The following is a 22,707-nucleotide window of genomic DNA, read 5'->3' on the forward strand; positions in this document are numbered from 1 at the left end:
TGTGAAATATACTGACGAAAGACTTAGATAGGTCTATGAAAATTCCAGCTACGATGTTTTTTATCTATTGATTCGATTCAGTAAAGCTAATCAGGGTGGTGTTGGTTGATGTGCCCTGCCTGAAATCGTGTTGTCCTGGGCGGAAGAGATTATTGTCATTGGGTTGTTTTACCAATCTTTAAAATTGAAACAGGTTAATGGTTTTGAAAACTGTTACCACTTTTGAAATTTTGAGTTCATCTGGAGAAATTCCTTACATGAAAGAAGCATTTACTAAATGAGTTAAGGGTTTGATGAGTGATCCATAGCAAACGTCATTTCTCTGACAGGGACCCCATCATAGCCACTAGACCACTTATTATTTTTTTACGCACACCAACATAGTATGTCCGTATTTCTTAGATTAGAATTCCTCAATTTTGGCAGAAAATGTATAATTTGAGCTACAATGAACATTTTGGATCATTGTAGAAGCTTTCATTTACTTGAAATGCTACCATGATCTTCAGCACATGCAGTGATATCACCGAGATCTGCAGTGTCTGACGATATCACCGTGATGGTTTTTAGTGATTGCAGTTAATGAGGTCGCCCGAAGCATTGCACCACGTGCACTCCTGCCGAGTCTTTAATATAGATAGTACAGTAAATCGATTTCTCCGGACTCTGGCTTTTATACGCGCCACAACAATGAAAACAATTTACGTACATTATGGTTCTTGTATTTGAATTTGCCGCTTTGTAATTTAGAACATATTTAACGTTTAACATAAAACCTATATTGAATGGGCTATAAACCTAATGCTATTGAAATATATTTAATTGAAAATCAATTTGGACGAATGGAAATTCGATTAGTTATCCACGTATTTAGGCCTATATTTACCTTTGAATTGATTTCTTCTTCTATGTGGTTTTGTAGTAGTCTGTAACAGAAACAGAGTTAGTAATTAAATACGGCCTTTATATGGTGACCATTAGTATGGTAAGCTGCAATAGATGGAAAATGTTGATAACCACACAAAGATAAAGAATTCTCGTTGAAAGTTAAGCTTTTTGTTGTGGGTTAACCAAAGACTTGCTACAACTGCTCGCACTGTGGCTTTGTTTGTGTTAGGTTGTGTGTGTTAGGTTGTGTGTGTTAGGTTGTGTGTGTTAGGTTCTTCGTGTGTTTGGTAAATTTGGGGTTATTAGTTGTGTTTGTGTTTTCTTGCTGTTGTTTGTTCTTTGTGTGTTTATTACATTTGGGGTTATTGGTGGTTTTTGTGTTTTCTTAGGTTGTTTGGTTGTCTTTGTCTGTGTGGATGTGGGTATGTGTCGAATGTAGTGTCGCTGGTGGAGCTTCCGATGGCAAGTTTTTTCCATGTCCTCTGTTGGGTTGGAGTTTTCACTGCACGATGATACCTCAGTATAACAGTATAGCAGATGATAACATTACTTCTATCAAAATCTCAGTGTTTTGTGATTTGTGTTTAATCTCGTATTGGTTTTGTGAGCTACGGGTTTTGTTTGTTTTGTATCTTTTGGGTGTGTTTTAAAACTATGTGTTAGTCTGATGTGTATTTGCTAAGTTCACGTTCTAGGTTTACCTTTTTAAGAATGAAACTTCATTTTTCAGATTTAAAATCTTACGATCCTTTTTTGTTTGTTTTCTTGTTTTCTTTGTTGTCTTACGATCTTTTTTTAACCACGTAGAGAGTGCTTTAAACTGAAACAGATGGTTACCAAACATTAGAGTATTTATTAACTGTAAGAGCAAGAGTAAGAGCAATGTAGCCGATAAAATAAATATATAGGCTACTAGCTGTACCCGCGGGCTTTGCCCCGTTTAACTTCATATGTGAGCTCGTTCGCATGGCTCAATCACGTCCTGGTTAAAGTTCGTTCGCTACGCTCACTCACCTTTAAGTTGGAGCTCGTTCGCTACGCTAACTCGCCCCCGGGTTGAAGTTCGTTCGCTTTGCTCACTCACCTTTTGGTTTAAAATTAGCTGTTGTCAAATATATTAAAAAAAAATAATAGTGCTGCACTCTGTTGGTAATCCTTGTAACTTTAATGCTATTGAACATCATAGAACAGAAACAACTTGTTTAATTGAAACAGCTGTTAAGATTCATTTATCTATCTATATATTAATAGGCAAGCATGTTTCTTTAAAACCATTTTTCTCAGCTCGTGTGCATCGTAGGGAAAATCTACGCATACCGTTAGAAAGCTATTTTCCTGTAGGTGTGCAGAATCCCTTTATAAATTTAAATAGGCTCAAAGATAAGCACAAAAAATGAGTTTAAAGATTTGAAAAAATTAACATGGATCTTATGCGTTGCCATGCTGGTGACGAAATAACAACGAAATATAAACAGGAAATCAAAACAAATGGAAGAAACTCCGATCACATGTTTTATTTACAGTGTGGGGTGAAAATAGAGAAGTGAGTACATTACATATTTTTGGTCGAGTTTCGACCACTGGACGACCTCTCGTTCCATTTAAATATGAGTACTCATTAGGTTAACATGGGAAACTCCAGAGCCACTGGGGCGGAGCCCGAGAGTCCGATCAGAATAAAAACCACTTAGTTTTCCTATTTAATGCCTAAAGAATCAGTGTACCAAATTTCAGCCTCCTAGGTAAATGGGAAGTGAGAGAATTAGTGATGAGTGTGTGAGTGAGTGAGTGAGTCAGTCAGTGAGGGCTTTGCCTTTTATATATATAGATTCAGAAGTATGTTTAATATTATTCTTATGATTATTATTATGGTGAAAAATGTATTATAGTCTTACCATAGACTAACCAGTTCAAGTAAACTTTACATCACATTGTAAATGTCGAAGCTCGTTTTTTAGTTTACGTCCGGTGACGCAGATCGCTAGTGTCGTCGAAATTGTGTTTCTATTATTTTATAGTTGATTTTCATGATTGGTTTTCTACTGTTTGGTTATATCACTAGGAGACGGTTATATATATAACTAGGTTAGGGTATAACTAGGTATATAACTATGTTATATAACTTATACAGGGTGATTTGTACTCAGTGTGACAAAAATTTTTTGGTGTAAGTACAAAGTAAATGGAGTGTGATGATGCATATCAAATGTTCCAAGTCTCAAAATTAGCTTCAAAAAAAATTATTTTATGTTTTTAAAAAATAACCATGTTTTTAAACTTAACACAGCGATTTCTCAATTACCTGTATATGGATTTGAGTAGATAATGTAATTTTCGTGTTCTACATTAAATTTTGAACAAGAATAATATAAAATGACGGAGGATCAGTTGTAAACACTCCATAGTAAATAGATTCAAAGATAAAAATTAAGATGTTTGATAAAAATTAAAAAAAACAATGGTCTAATGCATTTTTCACACCCTGTATACAAGAAAGTGTCGGACTATGTTAAAAACTGCGCCATTTTATAAGCTTTCCAACCATATGCTACACTATTGAGTTTTATGTCTGCTAATGTACGCTTTAATGGTTTGAAGATTGCAAAGCATGGTGTCTTTAACATTTAAAACATAGAAAGTCGGCATGTATTAAGCAAATGTTGTATTTTTGTTTCAGCTTGAACAGTAAAACAGTAAACAATTTCCCTGTTTTCTGGTATTCAAACCACTAAAACAAACAAAAACATATCTAAACCTCAATAGTGTAGCATATGGTTGGAAAGCTTATTAAATAGCGCAGTTTTTAACATAGTCCCACACTTTCTTGTATACAGGGTGTGAAAAATGCAATAGACCATTGTTTTTTAAATTTTTATCAAACATCTTAATTTTTATCTTTGAATCTATTTACTATGGAGTTTTTACAACTGATCCTCCGTCATTTTATATTATTCTTGTTCAAAATTTAATGTAGAACACGAAAATTACATTATCTACTCAAATCCATATACAGGTATTTGAGAAATCGCTGTATTAAGTATAAAAACATGGTTATTTTTGAAAAACATAAAATAATTTTTTTGGAAGCTAATTTTGAGACTTGGAACATTTGATATGCATCATCACACTTCATTTACTTTGTACTTACACCAAAAAATTTTTGTCACACTGAGTACAAATCACCCTGTGTAAGTTGTATAACTAGGTTATATAACTTATATAACTAGGTTATATAACTAATGTTATTAGTTATGATTAAAACGTTTTATTTGGTTAAACGAGGTTTTAAATGACTAAAAACAAGAAACAAATTGTAAACAAAACACGACCTCTACAGACAGTGCACCGGACAGAACTAACAATAAAATTGTCTTCACCTGATCTATAAGGATGAGAAATGTACTAATATAAGGGAGGATGTTTTATCTATTGTCTTCTTACTTAAATAGTAGTTTATTGGGATGCAAAAAGATACTGTACATTTAATGTGGATCTTTTACAGGTTATGAAATATCTATTTTCGTAGTCGGTCATTTGTTTCTTTTATTCGAATTAATACCATTTTGTGAACTTCTGCAAATAAAATTATTAAGTTCGTATTTTGTATACTGGGCTTGTAAACTTGAACCCTTGTCCTTGATAGCTTATAATATTTGATTCTTTAAAGGCCTATTATATCTGTCGTGCGAGTGTTAACAATAGTTTGGTTCTTCTTAATATATCTGTATTATTACCGAAATAATACCGAATCATAGTATTAGTAAACAAATAAAATAATTTCGATATTTTTGTGGAGCAGACACTTGATATACCTAGGTACATGAATTAAAAGGGAAATCTAAAACGTTAACACTGTACAATATTGCGTCTTTACTTTAGCCAAGAAAATGAATTTAAATGTTGTTACATTATGTTTTAGGAAACATATAATCTATTAACAAAATTGAAGAAGTTTTGTAATAGTCTATTCTATTCGAGGCAACCAACAATTAGACATTGTAAAAAAACTCCGGTAATTGCAGTAAAATTAATTTATGCCTAGAATTTTGAGAATTAACTTCCCGATAAAATTTACACGTAAAACTTCATTACAGAAATACATTTTAGTAGTATTGAATATGTTTTTAAATAGAACTATTGAATTTAAATAAATATTAATCAATACAATATAAAGTGGTATCGGTAATGTATTTATGGATTGTATTAAAATTTATTCTATGCAAAAATACAATTTGTAAATTTCTTTCAGGACAGGATCGCTGGGGGATGTAACACAACTGTAACTCGTAACACTATATGAAATACTTAGGACTTTTAGGTTTTGTGTTTGGCTAACTCGTTCGTCACGGGCTACGCAAATCGGCTACTATGAAGAATTGAAGCCGTCGTGTATGATGTTGCGACACGCTTAAAACGAATTACCTCGCTCAACTGTCTATTAGATCCAGTCACCAAGTTGTAGTAACTCTGCATTTTCGTTTGTCTCTTGTGTTACCCTCTATTGTTGCGTACTCCCTACTTACATATCGAAAAATGTCATTAGGTATTTAATACTTACGAGTGTATCCTCGAGACTACCTCCTTGAACTCCTTTTTTCCCTTATCTCCAGGGGCTTTAGGATGTAGTTTGGGAGTTTAAAATGTTTCCCTTAGGGGGAAACCTACATCAATGTAACAAAATCACATGGTAATAAATTGTTAAATTATTCTCTGCTGTCAATCCGAGTAATTTATTCCTTAATAACATTACTTCTATCAAAATTTCAGTGTTTGGTGATTTGTGTTTAATCTCGTATTGGTTTTGTGAGCTACGGGTTTTGTTTGGTTTGTATCTTTTGGGTGTGTTTTAAAACTATGTGTTAGTCTGATGTGTATTTGCTAAGTTCGCGCTCTATGTTTACCTTTTCAAGTTGGAAATTTCTTTTTTCAGTCTTTCGACTTCATTTTGTAATCAACCTTTAACTTAAGACTACTATGGAAACTCCATGTACAATATCGAAACTTAAATTTATTTAATTAAAATATAAAATTGATGGTAAAAGAAAATAAGGGGTTCACAATAAAGTTTACAATAAGTGGGGAATGAATTAATGAAAGCTTTAGGCTAAGCCTATTACAAGAGTTCTAAAGGTTCAGGTGTTATAATTTGTTGCAATGATCTTTATCTCAGGTGGGGTGATCGAGCGGCATTGGAATTTAATCTTGTGATTTAATATAGCCTAATTAAAATTTTGTTTGAAATATAGAATAGGTTCAAATTATAGATTGGTTGAATTAATTAAAGTTCTGAATACTAAGTTTCCATTAGTTTCTTGACTTTGAATTTGGGTACAAATATTCAAAGATAAGGCCTAAAATGTTTTAATGGCTTCCAAAAGCGAAATGTCTATTGGAGTGATCTCACCAAATTGATGTCTTCTTCGCAGCAAAATTTCTTGATGTTGTAACTTAATTATTACTGTTTGTAATAAGGACGGTTCTTTTTCAATCGAATTTCACTAATTTAAGTTCAAATATAGACACTTTTTTATAAATTTTGATATTAAAATAGGTAGTATCCAATTTCCATCATCATACTAGCTCAGCTCCATTGAAAATCATGCTGGTTTAATGCATTGTTGCACGCACATATGTCAATGCTGACTTAATCACATAAAATTGTAGGCCACTGTTTACACATGTATTATAACAAATTTCATTTGCCATAGATCTATATTTGAATTTTGAAAAGTTATTTAAATAAAATTATATTGCATTTGAAGCAATTTTGTTACAAAAATTATAGGCTATTATATATTTACATGAAATTAGGTTATTTGAAAATTTTCTATATTGTATTGTTTCGAATCAATTACCCATTGGTCTGTTTGGTCATATATTATACAAGGTTTGATAAATTGACATATTGATACAAAGGAAACATATGGTGAAAGTTAAATTATCTATGAAAAATATAAGTGGAAATATTGAATTGTTACAATTTTTCAGTTTTGTTTCTGTTGCCTTTCTTGTCATGGTAACACCACCAAAAAGTATTTGAAACTGAAACAGATGGTTACCAAACATTAGAGTATTTATTAACTGTGTCTTTGTTAAGTTTGTACTCATCCTGGGCCCCGGGGGGTCTGTGGTGTAAAGAGGGGGGCCCAATAAATTATATCACGAATCGTTACAATATCAGTTGACGAGTTCCATAGGTAAAAAAAACCAAAAGTTTATTTCTGCTTTCAAAATAAACTTGCATTTTTATGTCTTCGCTATGATTTTACTCCACTGTAAGAGCCAAAATGGTTTCATAGTTAAACAATCATCGTAACTATTGTATAAAGCGTAGAGACCAACGCCCAAGATAATAGGTCTGGGTCACGCCAATGGGAAATGGTGGCCAGTGAGGATTTCTTTAGTGTATGTATTTTTTTATCGTTATTTTTTAAGTATTATAATATCTTTGGTATCAATTCGGAACGCTATTATTATTAAGGTGTTTAACTTCTCTTGTTAAATATGTAAATCAAAATGTTTAAAGTCAAAACGCCGAATCTTGGCACTACATTGTAACCACTGATTATGTTACGTTATTACTACCACTATAATGTTTTAAAATTATGTATATGTATATTTTTTATTCATACATTTGATATCTAAACGACGATGGCCTATACATTTTTGTAATGTTTTCGGCAATAAATTTTTCTGATTTCTGAAACCCTGCTGTCAAGTGACATTTTACTTAGCAGGGCCACTGCAATGTAACATTAGTCTGAGGAAAAAAATAAAACTGCCAGAAATAGTATAAAATTAGAGTTTTGTAAATATTAAGGACTAAGAAGATGTATTTTTGCGTGATCATCAACTGGTGTTACTATATTTTAGTATTTCCTAGTGTCAGTGAAATATGTTAAAAAAGTGAAAATAATAAGTAGAAAAAATAAAGTAAAAAAAATAATTATTCGTTTAGCACATCATACAGGAATGTCGATTGTTAATATGTTTTTACTGGGTGCTAGTGCTACACATATGCACAGTTTAGGAATCTAGGGAATTATTTCCACCTAATCATCCAATATGACTGGGTTATTATTTAAATAAACCTAATGTCATCCACATGTCTATGCCAAAAGTGGGCTTGATTTGAAATAGTTAAAAATTGTGTGTCATTTGTCATAATTAAAGCATTCTTTAATCAATCGTTATTAGATTTTTGTCTTTACTACATGTAAGATACGCATTTAATACATCAAGTGGTTGAATGCACACCTTATAGACCTATTTACTCATATTTGATGAATATTTTATCATCAAGATTTTATGATCATGTCGTGTGCATATTTAAGGACATTCTATGAACGTGATTGCAACTAAACAATTTAAAATAAGATTCCACCTATATCAAACCATAAAGCAAGCCACTAGGTCCCTGTTGTGTATCGAACGGATAGGATATAGGTCAATAAACCACTCGGAGTCAATGAGCGGGTAACGATATGACCCCCCAGGGCTTTGCTGGCTCTTACTTTATTGAACTTACTAGAGATTTGCAGGTAGAGCAAGGTTGTTTGACCCAGAACGTAGTTACAAGTAAATATAGGACTATTTAGCTCTTTGATTTTAAGAGTGAATAATTATACGTAAGTTATATTAAAAACAAATTAGAAAAAAAGTCAAGTAGTTTGTTACATCTACTATTCGTCATGAAGACGTTAGTACATGATTGTTTTGTTATGATGAAGTATTGTATTTTTCATCATTACTTCTAAGTTTTATCAAGTTCAATACCAATACATGGTCAAGTTTGATTAAGTTGTTATGTTGTAGCTATATTCACAGCATACATACGTTACAATTATATACGGACCAATCAATCTGTGTACAAAACAAACATACCGTTTATTTAAGTTGCGTGTAAACCTATTTTAGAATCTTTAATTCTGTATTTCAGGGGTACTGTAATTACTGCAACCCGAGTTATTTTGCTGACTATAGTGTTATAAGTTCAACAATGAATATTGAGCCAAAGAAGTTTTATGGATAAAGAAATATCGTAGCCATTGTATAAAAGTTAGCGACCAACGCCCAAGATAATAGAACTTCCTCACGAAACCATGCGATTCCTACCAGTAGTTGCTTTGCTGTAACGGTTAAAATAAAAAATTGTTAATAAATTCTACTGTAATCTAAAGATAAATTACATAACTGGATTACACATCTTCAATGAAACGAACATAGCGAACTTAAAAATTAATAATTGTGCAAATCAAAAACTGCCAACCTGAAAATCCAAAATGGCAGCAATTTTACCATTGATTTTCCACAACATTTGACGGGCTACCATTTTGGATAGAGAAGAGATAGCGAGCTCTGGTTTTCACCATTCTTTAAGTTTTTTTCAACACTTCAAAATGAGATGTCACTTGATATGGGTTTTTATTGTAACATTTTTAGTTGTCCCCAGAATCCCCCCCTTTGGGGGACACTCAAAAATTTTAAATGTAAACCCCCTTCAAGTGACACCTCATTTTGAAGGGTTTAGAAAAACTTAAAGAATGGTGAAAACCAGAGCTCGCTATCTCTTCTCTATCCAAAATGGCAGCCAATATTAACAATTTTACCGTCGATTTTCCACAACATTTTACGGGCTACCATTTTAGATAGAGAAGAGATAGCGACCTCTAGTTTTCATCATTCTTTAAGTTTTTGTAAACACTTCAAAATGAGGTGTCACTTGAAGGGGGTTTACATTTAAAATATTTAAGTTGCCCCCCAAATCCCCCCTTTTGGGGGGACACTCAAAAATTTCAAAATGATAAAATGAAACTTCCTGCTAAGATTGCTCGACCACCAAAAGGATATCTCTGTATATTTACTTGGAAAAATATTAGAGGGGGGGGGGTCTTGACTTTTTATTCACCCTGTATAAGTATAAATGACTTGTGTAAGTTGTTGAACGGGAACAGCTTGTAAAAGTTGTTCGAGCCAGAAACCGATATTTGCCAAATACTTGTAGGGCAAGTGTATACATGTAGAAAAGCACATGAAAAGAAAATACGTGTATAGGGGCAGTGTAAAAGTGTATACGTGTTCTTTAATTCTCAACTATGGAAGTCTTCTTAAAATACAAAGTTCAGTAACATAAATAGTTTATAGTTTTTCTTCCATGTTTATCAATCATAGATAACTTCCTCGTTTTTTTTACCATTACAGCAAAAATATTAACTTATTACTTCTTAAACAGTTCTTGAACAAAACATTATCCTCTTTTATGATTAAAAAAGTCACTTCTATTTCCCTCTTTTAAATATAGATTTATTTTTATTTCGTTATTCCTTAATAACTTTTATTATCTAATGAATATTTAATGATATAATAAAAAAACCTTGTAATGCCAACATTTTTAAACTTGCAGCTTGAATTTTGCCGTTTACCTTAGCTGAGCCGTGACATGTCCACCAAGCGTCCCACCAATGTCACGCCTCAGTTTTTTTTATAGTGCGAGTACTGGCTTTGCGCCGGAACTCAGTCGGTTTGGGTCGGGCAGCAAACCTGCAACCCAGAGTGAATGTCCGCCTGACGCTTGGGAGTCAGAAGGCGTGTGACTGTCATATCACACAGGATTGTTTTTGTTGTTAGTAAAATTGAATCTGTGTAAATCGTTTTATGTTGTTGTCCTTCATATTATTTTGGTTCAACGTTACACTGTTTAGTCTCCTGTTATGTAGCTAAGCGGTTTGCCGTCGTCAGATGAGTAAGTTGTTTGTTAATTTTGATTTGTTTAGGTTAGAAAGTTTCTGAATTAGTTTTGGCCTTCAGCCACATGTTGAGCAGGCTTTGAGTGGGTTTTGGCTAGTGAAAAACAAGTATTAAGCACCTTCTGTGCATTGGTATTACTTTTAATTACCAATTACTTGTTTTTCAAGGCGCTAGACCCATTTCTGAGCCTGGAATTGTTCAGAGTTTCTATGGGCCTTTGGCCAAGCTTTGTGTGGTCAGACCACAAGTTTTTCTGGTTAGTTTAGTAGGTAGTTTTTGTTGTTGTCAAGTTTTCAAAGCTTTCCCCGAGACTCTAGGCCAGATATTACCCAAGAAAACTCACTTTGTAACTCACTTTTGTGCGGGCTAGGGTCCGTTTGTTCTGTGTCCCTGTTAACTTTTTATTAGGCCTAAGGCCTAGTTTGTGCTCAAATTTTGTTTTGTTATTGTGGCCTACAACTTGTTTAATGTAAATTTTGTCCCTTTGTCCCCTGTAATAGTGTTTTTGTTATTTGTAATGTAGGCCATGTCACTCAGCCTAATTTTTTTTTTGTTAAGTAATGGCGCCTCCTGGGGGCCAAGCTCGGTCATAATTAGTTAGTATTAGTGCTCTTACTTGTCCCCTGCAATTTTCTTTAAGTTTGGTTAATAAATGACCGAGTTATTTAAGTTTTAGTTTAGCGCATTTCTGTTTGCTGAGTGACCGTAGGTAACTGACCCCCTACCTAGCCTCAGGCTAGTTGGTAGGCATGGGTTTGTCTTTTAAAAGCTGCGGGCACCTGTGCCACAGCTTTTAAAAGCAATTTGAGCAAATTTGGTTGGTAATAACCGGAGTTATTACCGGTTTTACCCAAAAATGCACCTCCAGCCAAAGAATTTTTAAAATTTTGTGAGAACTGTTTTTTGAAGTGTTTATTGTAGTATTTATGTAACTGTTTTGTGTTTTACTAGTGTATATAACCCTTCTGGACCCTAAATTCATATTTTTTATTGTTAACTAAAAGTTTTTATGAAAATGTCTGTCAGAATGTGTTGTTTAAATCTGCAAAATCCTAGAGTCTATTTATTGTTATGTTTTTAAAGCTTTATTCATCTGAACTAATTATTTCTAGTCATTTTCCATTTTCTAATTTTAAAGACTGTTTTACAAAGGAAAGCCTATTGAAAGAAAAGTATTTTTAATAAAAATCTCATTTGTAATAGTTTTGGTCAGTGAACGAGTGGTGCGGAAATTGTTTTTTGGAATTATTTCTTGAAAAGCTTGGTAGGCCTAATGTTATCAAGTTTATATGGACTTTTATTAGTTAGGCCTGGAATGTGTTCAAAGGGTCCCAGATGTGAGGCTTCACCTGCCGCTGTCCTCGGAGAGGTTCGCCTGGAGGGGCACTACATCTTCTACCTCCTTGGGCTGCCAACGGCCCAGCATCTCCGGGGACCACTATGCCTCCATCTTCCAGTATGGACCACTAAGCCACCCACCGCCTGCCACCGTCAAGGAATCTTGTGCCACTTTTCCGCAAGTTATACTGTAGAATATCTAAATTATGAACATTTTTAAAGGACTGTTTTTTAAGGGGCCCCAAAATGATTGATTATCCATTCTAGTATTTCATAGGAACTGTTATTTATTTGATTGTTATTTATTTTTATAGTATCCAAATTTTTATTTATTGCTTGTTAATTTATTTAAAGTTTAATATAACCGTACCATCCTATTTAATTATTGTTAGGCCTAACATCCACAGTTACCACTAAATTTGTAAGTTCAGGAGGGTAAAGTTTTGAGAAAGCTTAAGGTATTTAAATATTTTTGATAAAATAATTCTTTGGATGGCTGCTTTGTTGTTTATTGTTGATTGTTTTTATTGTTGAATTTTGAGATTAATTATAGGCTTTGTTGACAACTGTTTGTTTTGTTTTTGATATTCACCCACGGCCTTTCACTTTTGTTAGGGATGTGGGGCGGCCACTCGCACTGTCACTATGGGGGGCATGCTTCCAATAGTTGTTCGTCTGGGGGCGGTGCGAGGGGTCGGCTCAGATGGTAGCAGAGCGTGGTTTTTTGTGCTCTTTCCACGAAGGGCCGTGGTTGGATTTGATTTTTGGGTGATGCTGGTCTAGCAGTCTTAGGAATTTTTTGAAGAAATGTTGTCGTGGTGGGGTAAGCACACTGTTGTAGTTTTTTATTAGGAGCTCGCCCTTGGCCGAGTCACCGGGTGGAATCTGGTTAATGACTTGCATCCTTTGGGAGCAAGAGTGTCAAAAGCATGGCCAAACCCAAAATTGAAACTGTGTGTGTGTGTGTTTACCTCATCACACAAATGTTAGGTGTTGTTGTTTAGTGTATGTATGTATGTGTGTATGTCGTGAGTGTAAGTCCGTGTTTTTGTTTTGGTGGCTAAGGCGGTGTGTATGGGCAGGTTCTTCTGTTTGGGACCTCATCTGACTGTAGGCATTTCAGTCCAGAGCCTTTAGTTAGTTAAGTTTGTGAATTGTTCGTTGTAAAAAAAAAATTTTTTGTGTGTGTTTTGAAGGTAAGCCGACTGACTGAGAGCAAAATGGGTTTGTTTGCTCCACTGCCCAATCCCATTGCTGGGGTTTTGAGCGACATTCGCCCGGTTGATGGTTTAGAGGTGGAACCTTTGTTAGAGTTTTTGGGAAAGGTGTTGCACCTGAAGGAGTTCCCAGGCATGGAGGACTCAGTAGTGTTGGAACTGCTGGTTCCACTCTGCCTGAGACCTCTTGGTGACAAATTGTTAGACTGTTTGAAACGGGGAGTAAATTTTGACAATTTTCACAGTGAAGTGCTTGAGCTCTTTGTCCCCTTCAGGGTCATGGAGAGATTGAAAGTTGAGAGGGTGTTTCGTCCTCAAAAATTTGACGAAACTCTCAGTCAGTATGTGGGTGACATTCGTGGCGTGTGGCGTGTCCTACGGCTGGGCATCCCTGAAAACCAACTGGTGGACATTGTCTTGCAGGGGTTGAAGCCTGAGGAGCGGTCCAGACTGATTTTTGCTCCAAAGCCTTCTTCTTTTGCGGACCTGGATAGGTTGGTCATCCTTTCACGGAGCGTTCAAGACGCTGATTGTCAGAGGGAGCACGTTGCGGGGCATCTTCCCCGGACTGGTCCCCATCCCGCTGTAGCATCCGTGTGTCGAGGTCCTGAAACACCGCAGAGACAGAGGCATCCTATCGTTTGCTTTGGCTGTGGTCAAACAGGTCACATGAGACGAGAGTGTCGTCAGAGGGTTAATCTTGGGACTTTGTCCAAAAACCTGAGTAGCTCACAAGGGGAAAGTTTGCATAAACCGCCCTGTGAGAAAGCTGTTTTGGAGAAAGTCAGTAAGAATTTGGTTTCTGTGAGTACTGCCCCTTCTGGGAGTGCTGGGTTCGGGGAGCCTCTGTCGCGGGGTATGAGGGAGCTTGCATGCATGGGAGTGAAAGCGGCGCGCTCAACTTGCCCACGACTCAACATCTTCTTAGGTAAAACGGTGCAGAAGGCCCTTGTGGATTCTGGGTCAGCCCGTTGTCTCATTTCCCTTTCCCTGTTTGAAAACCTAAAATCTTCTGGGCTAATCAAGCAAGTTGAGCGAAGTACCCACATCTGCTGGACTGCATCGAAATCCCCACTTCCTATCATCTATGAAGCCCGTTTGAAATTCAAGATTGAACATTTTTCTTGGGTTTGGAGTTTTTGGGTAGCCAAGGACCTTTGCATTCCTGTCATTTTGGGAGCGGATTTCATCAAGCATTGTGGCCTGATTTTGGATTTAGGCAGAGGCCAGTGCTTCTTTCGTTTCGCAAGACGGGTGCTCATTCCTTTTGCGGATGAAATTGTGGATGGTGCAGCTGTGGTCGAGCCTGAGACACCCAGCAAACCAAAAGTTGATCCATTAGGGCATCTGACTCCTGGTGAGGCTGAAGCAATCAGAACCTTGTGTTCTCGTTTTCCTGAGGTGCTGACGCCAAAGCTTGGAGTCACCAATCTTTTGGAGTACGAAATCCGTTTGACTGACACCCGTCCAGTTCGTTCTCATCCTTACAAACTTGCTCCACCCAAGATGGATACACTCCGTGGAATCATCAATGAGCTTCTTGAAAATGGGGTAATTGAGCCTTCTCGCTCAAGTTACGCAAGTCCAGCTTTTCTAGTTCCAAAGCCAAATGGCAAGTCTCGAATGGTTCTAGATTATCGCAAGTTGAATGCTTAGATTGAAATTGACTCTGTCCCTCTCCCTGATTTGCACTCGGCGTTCGATTGGTTCGGTAAGGCCAAGTATTTTTCCGTCTTTGATTTGAACCAGGCTTACCATCAGATTCCTTTGAAACCTGAATCTCGACCTCTCACTGCCTTCTGCGTTCCGTGGAACTTGTACCAGTTCACACGTGTTCCCATGGGCCTAGCTGTGGGGGCCCAGACCCTCACCAGACTTCTGGACTCCATCTTTCATGACGTCAAGTTCAAATTTGTGTTCAACTATCTTGACGATCTTTTGGTGTACAGTGAGAGCTTTGAAGACCATCTGGTTCATCTTGAGGAAGTCATGAATAGGTTGCTTAGGGCTGGCCTTACCGTAAATCCCGAGAAAGTTAGTTTTGCTCAGGCTGAGATTTCTTTCCTAGGTCATCTAGTATCATCTCGAGGTGTCTGTATCGATCCGGCTAGAACCCAGGCTATCAGGGAGTTTCCTCCTCCCCGAGATGTCAAAGGCATTGCCCGTTTCATTGGCATGGTGGGTTTCTACCGGCGCTTCATCCCCAATGTGGCTGAGTTGGTGGCTCCTCTCAATGAGCTTCGGAAGAAGGGCGCCAAGTTTGTTTGGGGTGAAGCACAACAGATGTCTTTTGATCTTCTGAAAGAAGCTATCATGCAACCTCCGGTCTTGGCGATGCCAGATTTCAGTCAAAAGTTTGTTTTGCAAACCGATGCTTCCTCCGTCGCAATTGCGGCTGTGTTGTCTCAAGAGGTAGATGGTGTTAGGCAGCCAATTGCGTATGCCTCACGCACTTTGAACCCATGCGAAAAGAAAAGCTCTTCTGTGTATGAGTTAGAGTGTTTGGCTGTCGTGTTTGGAGTGAATAAGTTCAGACGTTTTTTGGAACACAAAGAGTTTTTGCTGGAAACCGACAACCAAGCGCTCTCGTGGCTCCTTGCACATCCTCGCCAGCTTGGGAAAATTGGTCGTTGGGTGGTCCAAATATCTTCCCTCAAATTCCAAGTGCAACATGTTCGAGGCACGCAGAATGTGATTGCTGACACTTTATCAAGGATGTATCACTCACCTGACGACCAACCTTCTGATCAGGAGGAGCACACTGGGTGTGCCGTCCTCCTGGAGTTTCCTCTTGCCTTTTCTGAGTTCATCCCACATCAGCTAAAAGATCCCGAGCTGGCTAAAATCATTGGTGAGCTTCAAAATGGGGGAGCCCACCCCCCATATTTTCTGTCCCAGGGTGCCCTTTGTTGTCGAGACCGACAGCGGGGTAAACCCAAGGTTGTGCTGCCTAGTCTTCTTGTACCCATGGTCTTTGCGTACTTTCACTCTTCCCCTGTGGGTGGGCACTTAGGGATTCACAAGACCATTGCGAAGGTTAGGGACATGTTCATCTGGAAGGGTATGGACAGGGACATTGCGGCACGAGTACGTTCTTGTCAAACATGCTCGCTAAGCAAGCCTGCTCAGAATACCAAGTATGGGTTGTTGTCATCTGAGGTGGCGGAGAGACCTTTGGAGAAGGTTTTCATAGACTATGTAGGGCCTCTCCCACGTAGCAAGTCAGGAAACAAATTCTTGCTTGTTTGTGTGGATGCCTTCTCCAAGTTTTGTTGGCTTTTTCCTTTGAGGAACGCCACTGCACAGCTCACCGTGCAGGCACTTCGTACCCATTTGTTCCAACACTTTGGAATACCCGCCACCATTGTTTCCGACAACGGAACTCAGTTCGTGTCTCACCTTTTCAAAAGAATGTGCTTTGGGCACGGTATCCGTCATGTGACCACTTCTCCTTACTATCCACAGCCTTCCCATGCTGAGAGGTTCAACAGAAATCTTCGATCCGCTCTCATAGCTTTTCATGCTGACAAGCAGACCACCTGGGATCAGGAACTTCCTTGGATTCAGTTTGCTTTCAATACTGCACACCATGAGAGTCACAAGGCGGTCCCTTTCGAGCTGTTATTGGGCTATCCACCCAATAATCCCTTGGCAAATGTGTGGAAAATTGGCGACCTTCTGCCACCCCCTGGTGCTGCCAATGTCAAGGCAACTTGGCAGGCGGCTAGGAGGAACTTGATCAGGGCTAGGGAATTGGTCCGGAGGAAGCACAATCGAGGTCGGTTGGACAATCCTTTCCAGGTGGGGGATTTGGTTTTCTGTAAGGCTCATCCGGTCAGTTCGGCCGTGGACAAGAGAGCCGCAAAGTTGTCTCATCGGTGGTCAGGTCCCCACCGCATCTTGAAGTTCTTGACTCCTGTCTCCGTGCGGCTGGGAGATCCGCAGACTGGAGAAGTTTTCCGGAGGGCTCACATTTCTCATCTGAAGCCTTTCCGGGGAACAATTCCGTAGGTCATCTTTCATTACTCTTGTGTCTGAGTGGGAAGTGCACTGGGCCAGAGAGCTTGATCACCTCTTCTGTCCCTTGTGCGCTGCTGAAGATTTTTCCCTAGTAAATTTTCCAGCACTGGCCAGTGCAAACCCTGGGGGTGAGTTGTCCCTCCAGTTGAAAGACTTTTGGCGTTCCCCACTTCAGACACTTGAGTTGATCTGTGGTGTTGAGATCTTCTAGAATTGGGAGAGGTTGTTTTCTTTTTTTTTTGGAGGGGAAGTCCTCCTTTGGGGGGGGAGGTTGAGCCGTGACATGTCCACCAAGCGTCCCACCAATGTCACGCCTCAGTTTTTTTTATAGTGCGAGTACTGGCTTTGCGCCGGAACTCAGTCGGTTTGGGTCGGGCAGCAAACCTGCAACCCAGAGTGAATGTCCGCCTGACGCTTGGGAGTCAGAAGGCGTGTGACTGTCATATCACACAGGATTGTTTTTGTTGTTAGTAAAATTGAATCTGTGTAAATCGTTTTATGTTGTTGTCCTTCATATTATTTTGGTTCAACGTTACACTGTTTAGTCTCCTGTTATGTAGCTAAGCGGTTTGCCGTCGTCAGATGAGTAAGTTGTTTGTTAATTTTGATTTGTTTAGGTTAGAAAGTTTCTGAATTAGTTTTGGCCTTCAGCCACATGTTGAGCAGGCTTTGAGTGGGTTTTGGCTAGTGAAAAACAAGTATTAAGCACCTTCTGTGCATTGGTATTACTTTTAATTACCAATTACTTGTTTTTCAAGGCGCTAGACCCATTTCTGAGCCTGGAATTGTTCAGAGTTTCTATGGGCCTTTGGCCAAGCTTTGTGTGGTCAGACCACAAGTTTTTCTGGTTAGTTTAGTAGGTAGTTTTTGTTGTTGTCAAGTTTTCAAAGCTTTCCCCGAGACTCTAGGCCAGATATTACCCAAGAAAACTCACTTTGTAACTCACTTTTGTGCGGGCTAGGGTCCGTTTGTTCTGTGTCCCTGTTAACTTTTTATTAGGCCTAAGGCCTAGTTTGTGCTCAAATTTTGTTTTGTTATTGTGGCCTACAACTTGTTTAATGTAAATTTTGTCCCTTTGTCCCCTGTAATAGTGTTTTTGTTATTTGTAATGTAGGCCATGTCACTCAGCCTAATTTTTTTTTTGTTAAGTAATGGCGCCTCCTGGGGGCCAAGCTCGGTCATAATTAGTTAGTATTAGTGCTCTTACTTGTCCCCTGCAATTTTCTTTAAGTTTGGTTAATAAATGACCGAGTTATTTAAGTTTTAGTTTAGCGCATTTCTGTTTGCTGAGTGACCGTAGGTAACTGACCCCCTACCTAGCCTCAGGCTAGTTGGTAGGCATGGGTTTGTCTTTTAAAAGCTGCGGGCACCTGTGCCACAGCTTTTAAAAGCAATTTGAGCAAATTTGGTTGGTAATAACCGGAGTTATTACCGGTTTTACCCAAAAATGCACCTCCAGCCAAAGAATTTTTAAAATTTTGTGAGAACTGTTTTTTGAAGTGTTTATTGTAGTATTTATGTAACTGTTTTGTGTTTTACTAGTGTATATTACCCTTCTGGACCCTAAATTCATATTTTTTATTGTTAACTAAAAGTTTTTATGAAAATGTCTGTCAGAATGTGTTGTTTAAATCTGCAAAATCCTAGAGTCTATTTATTGTTATGTTTTTAAAGCTTTATTCATCTGAACTAATTATTTCTAGTCATTTTCCATTTTCTAATTTTAAAGACTGTTTTACAAAGGAAAGCCTATTGAAAGAAAAGTATTTTTAATAAAAATCTCATTTGTAATAGTTTTGGTCAGTGAACGAGTGGTGCGGAAATTGTTTTTTGGAATTATTTCTTGAAAAGCTTGGTAGGCCTAATGTTATCAAGTTTATATGGACTTTTATTAGTTAGGCCTGGAATGTGTTCAAAGGGTCCCAGATGTGAGGCTTCACCTGCCGCTGTCCTCGGAGAGGTTCGCCTGGAGGGGCACTACATCTTCTACCTCCTTGGGCTGCCAACGGCCCAGCATCTCCGGGGACCACTATGCCTCCATCTTCCAGTATGGACCACTAAGCCACCCACCGCCTGCCACCGTCAAGGAATCTTGTGCCACTTTTCCGCAAGTTATACTGTAGAATATCTAAATTATGAACATTTTTAAAGGACTGTTTTTTAAGGGGCCCCAAAATGATTGATTATCCATTCTAGTATTTCATAGGAACTGTTATTTATTTGATTGTTATTTATTTTTATAGTATCCAAATTTTTATTTATTGCTTGTTAATTTATTTAAAGTTTAATATAACCGTACCATCCTATTTAATTATTGTTAGGCCTAACATCCACAGTTACCACTAAATTTGTAAGTTCAGGAGGGTAAAGTTTTGAGAAAGCTTAAGGTATTTAAATATTTTTGATAAAATAATTCTTTGGATGGCTGCTTTGTTGTTTATTGTTGATTGTTTTTATTGTTGAATTTTGAGATTAATTATAGGCTTTGTTGACAACTGTTTGTTTTGTTTTTGATATTCACCCACGGCCTTTCACTTTTGTTAGGGATGTGGGGCGGCCACTCGCACTGTCACTATGGGGGGCATGCTTCCAATAGTTGTTCGTCTGGGGGCGGTGCGAGGGGTCGGCTCATAGCTTTGGATAGATTCACTATCCGTAAGACAAATACAGAAATTTCTAATAAATTTACCAATATTTACTGCAGATTTCAAGGCTTTAATAGTTTTTTTTCGCATTGTCATATTTATCTTACAGTTCATAAGAAATGCGTGTCTGTATTTGGTGACGATGGAAATCGAACTATGAATCACCCCTCTAACATTTAACTCGACCTTTTCAATTTGTTATGTAAATATATGACAATACCGTAAACCGTTTTTTACACAGTTTAATGGACACCCAAAGTGTAGAACAATGAATTTCGAGTGGTTGTATTCATTGTGTAAAATCAACAGTAGAAACGCTCCCGAGGATGTTTATTTATTAAGGTGGAAAATAAAAGCTAACTCGGCCTAACGACGGAAGACCCAAACCCTCTTAAAGTAAGTGAGATTGTATCCGTCGTGATTTGTTCCAAACTATTTTCAAGGGCTTAACAAAGACGGATTGGCGAGGGACCGAGTAATCCCTGGGACACAATCTATCAACACCAACCTCGTCGCGACCAGCTTCGCCCTGTACTTCACTGGACGTCCTAGAGGAGCATAAATAATAAATATACAACTATTTGCAGTTAATTCATGGGCTTTTTGATATTTTTTTGCATCAAATGAGTATCCAAAACGTAAAATGTGTGATAATGAGGAATTTACTGTATTGACAGTAACATAATTTGTTTATATTTATTATCAATTCCTTGTCTGTTCTAGTATTCGTGCTCTATTGTTAGGCCTACATGCTGTTTTTTTTACATTTTATTTCCAACATACGTTGTAAATTGTATTATATTAACTTAATTAATTGTATTTGTTGACATACAGAACCTTGAATTAGTAAACCTAATCTCTTTTGTCCTTAGAGAATATGGACCGTCATTATTATATGAACTGATAAATGTTTTATAAACGTTCGTGTTCAAGCCTTTTTAACTAAATACTTTATAGTATAGAGATTTATAGTAAGCACATTAGTGTAGTTCTTATTGTTATGCACAAAAGCCAAATGCTATATAATTTATTTTTTAATTTCACAAGCGCGTTCAAAAACTATGTCTTAAGGCTGGGTTGAAAGCTAATACAAAAAGTCAATAAGTTAATTATTAACTTCATTTCCTGTTAAAAAAATCATTTTCTGTACTTACAACTAAAGAATGTTGTAGTAAACTGAATTTTATGAAGTTACGGCCAGCACTTTTAGATAGCCTAAAACAGCAATATTGAACACATATTTTTCAAAATTTTCCCACCCTCTTGCGCTGGGGGGGAGATTCCATACCCCCCAGGCCCCCCGGAGAATCCATAGCCACTGGATGGCCCCCACCGAGAATCTATCCTGGAGCCGCCCCTGCTTGCAGCATTTAGTTTTTATTTTTTATTTTTAGTATGCACACATTGCTTCGCATGGTTTGTAATGAGTGACCTCCTGCATGTTTTTATTTCAGCCTTTAATCTTGTTAGTCAAGAGTGCAAGAAGAAGTTTTAAATGTTTATTTACTTGTTGTTTGACGTAACCTATTGTTATGTAACTGAATGGCCAAATAAAAAAAACACTTGAAATAAATAAATAAATGAAAAGATAAACACAGTGAGATACTTACAACGTCGCCCATCATTTCTTGGTAATGGTAGACTCCATCACACCACCTCGTAGTTTCTCCAATGTCGAATTTGTCAGTGACTGAAAGATAAACACAGTGAGATACTTACAACGTCGCCCATCATTTCTTGTTAATGGTAGACTCCATCACACCACCTCATAGTTCCTCCAATGTCGAATTTGTCAGTGACTGAAAGATAAACACAGTGAGATACTTACAACGTCGCCCATCATTTCTTGGTAATGGCAGACTCCATCACACCACCTCATAGTTTCTCCAATGTCGAATTTGTCAGTGACTGAAAGATAAACACAGTGAGATACTTACAACGTCGCCCATCATTTCTTGGTAATGGTAGACTCCATCACACCACCTCATAGTTCCTCCAATGTCGAATTTGTCAGTGACTGAAAGATAAACACAGTGAGATACTTACAACGTCGCCCATCATTTCTTGGTAATGGTAGACTCCATCACACCACCTCATAGTTCCTCCAATGTCGAATTTGTCAGTGACTGAAAGATAAACACAGTGACATACTTACAACGTCGCCCATCATTTCTTGGTAATGGTAGACTCCATCACACCACCTCATAGTTCCTCCAATGTCGAATTTGTCAGTGACTGAAAGATAAACACAGTGAGATACTTACAACGTCGCCCATCATTTCTTGGTAATGGTAGACTCCATCACACCACCTCATAGTTCCTCCAATGTCGAATTCGTCAGTGAAACGTCGCCCATAATTTCTTGGTAATGGTAGACTCCATCACACCACCTCATAGTTCCTCCAATGTCGAATTTGTCAGTGACTGAAAGATAAACACAGTGAGATACTTACAACGTCGCCCATCATTTCTTGGTAATGGTAGACTCCATCACACCACCTCATAGTTTCTCCAATGTCGAATTTGTCAGTGACTGAAAGATAAACACAGTGAGATACTTACAACGTCGCCCATCATTTCATAGTTTCTCCAATGTCGAATTTGTCAGTGACTGAAATTAAAAAAAGAAACTGGTATTATAAACTTGGTATTCGAAATAGGTGTTTGTTATTTTTTTTATCACATATTTATAATTACATTTATTATTTATAATTACATTTTATGTATATGTGTTATATTTACTATTATGGGCCTACTACATCCACAAAATGTAGACGGTTAGGTCAGACTCTAGAGGGAAATAAATGTATCCCCTCCACTTGAACCTATCTATAAAATCATACCGTATCAAG

The 22,707-nt window shown here is 37.5% G+C and overlaps 1 protein-coding gene and 1 long non-coding RNA gene across 4 annotated transcripts in view; both read left to right on the forward strand.

Moving 5' to 3' along the window:
• LOC128985438 (carbonic anhydrase-related protein 10-like) overlaps positions 1–22,707 on the forward strand; it is a 192,165-nt gene that overhangs the window by 17,473 nt on the left and 151,985 nt on the right. The window lies entirely within an intron of this gene.
• On the forward strand, positions 17,648–19,705 carry LOC128985439 (uncharacterized). The gene is made up of 2 exons (XR_008490022.1): positions 17,648–17,796; positions 19,129–19,705. It is a non-coding gene; the product is annotated as an uncharacterized LOC128985439 (long non-coding RNA).

This window comes from Macrosteles quadrilineatus, unplaced genomic scaffold (genome assembly GCF_028750875.1).
Source record: "Macrosteles quadrilineatus isolate MER2022 unplaced genomic scaffold, UCM_ALF_1.0 Scaffold_2__2_contigs__length_208266976, whole genome shotgun sequence".
NCBI lineage: Eukaryota > Metazoa > Arthropoda > Insecta > Hemiptera > Cicadellidae > Macrosteles > Macrosteles quadrilineatus.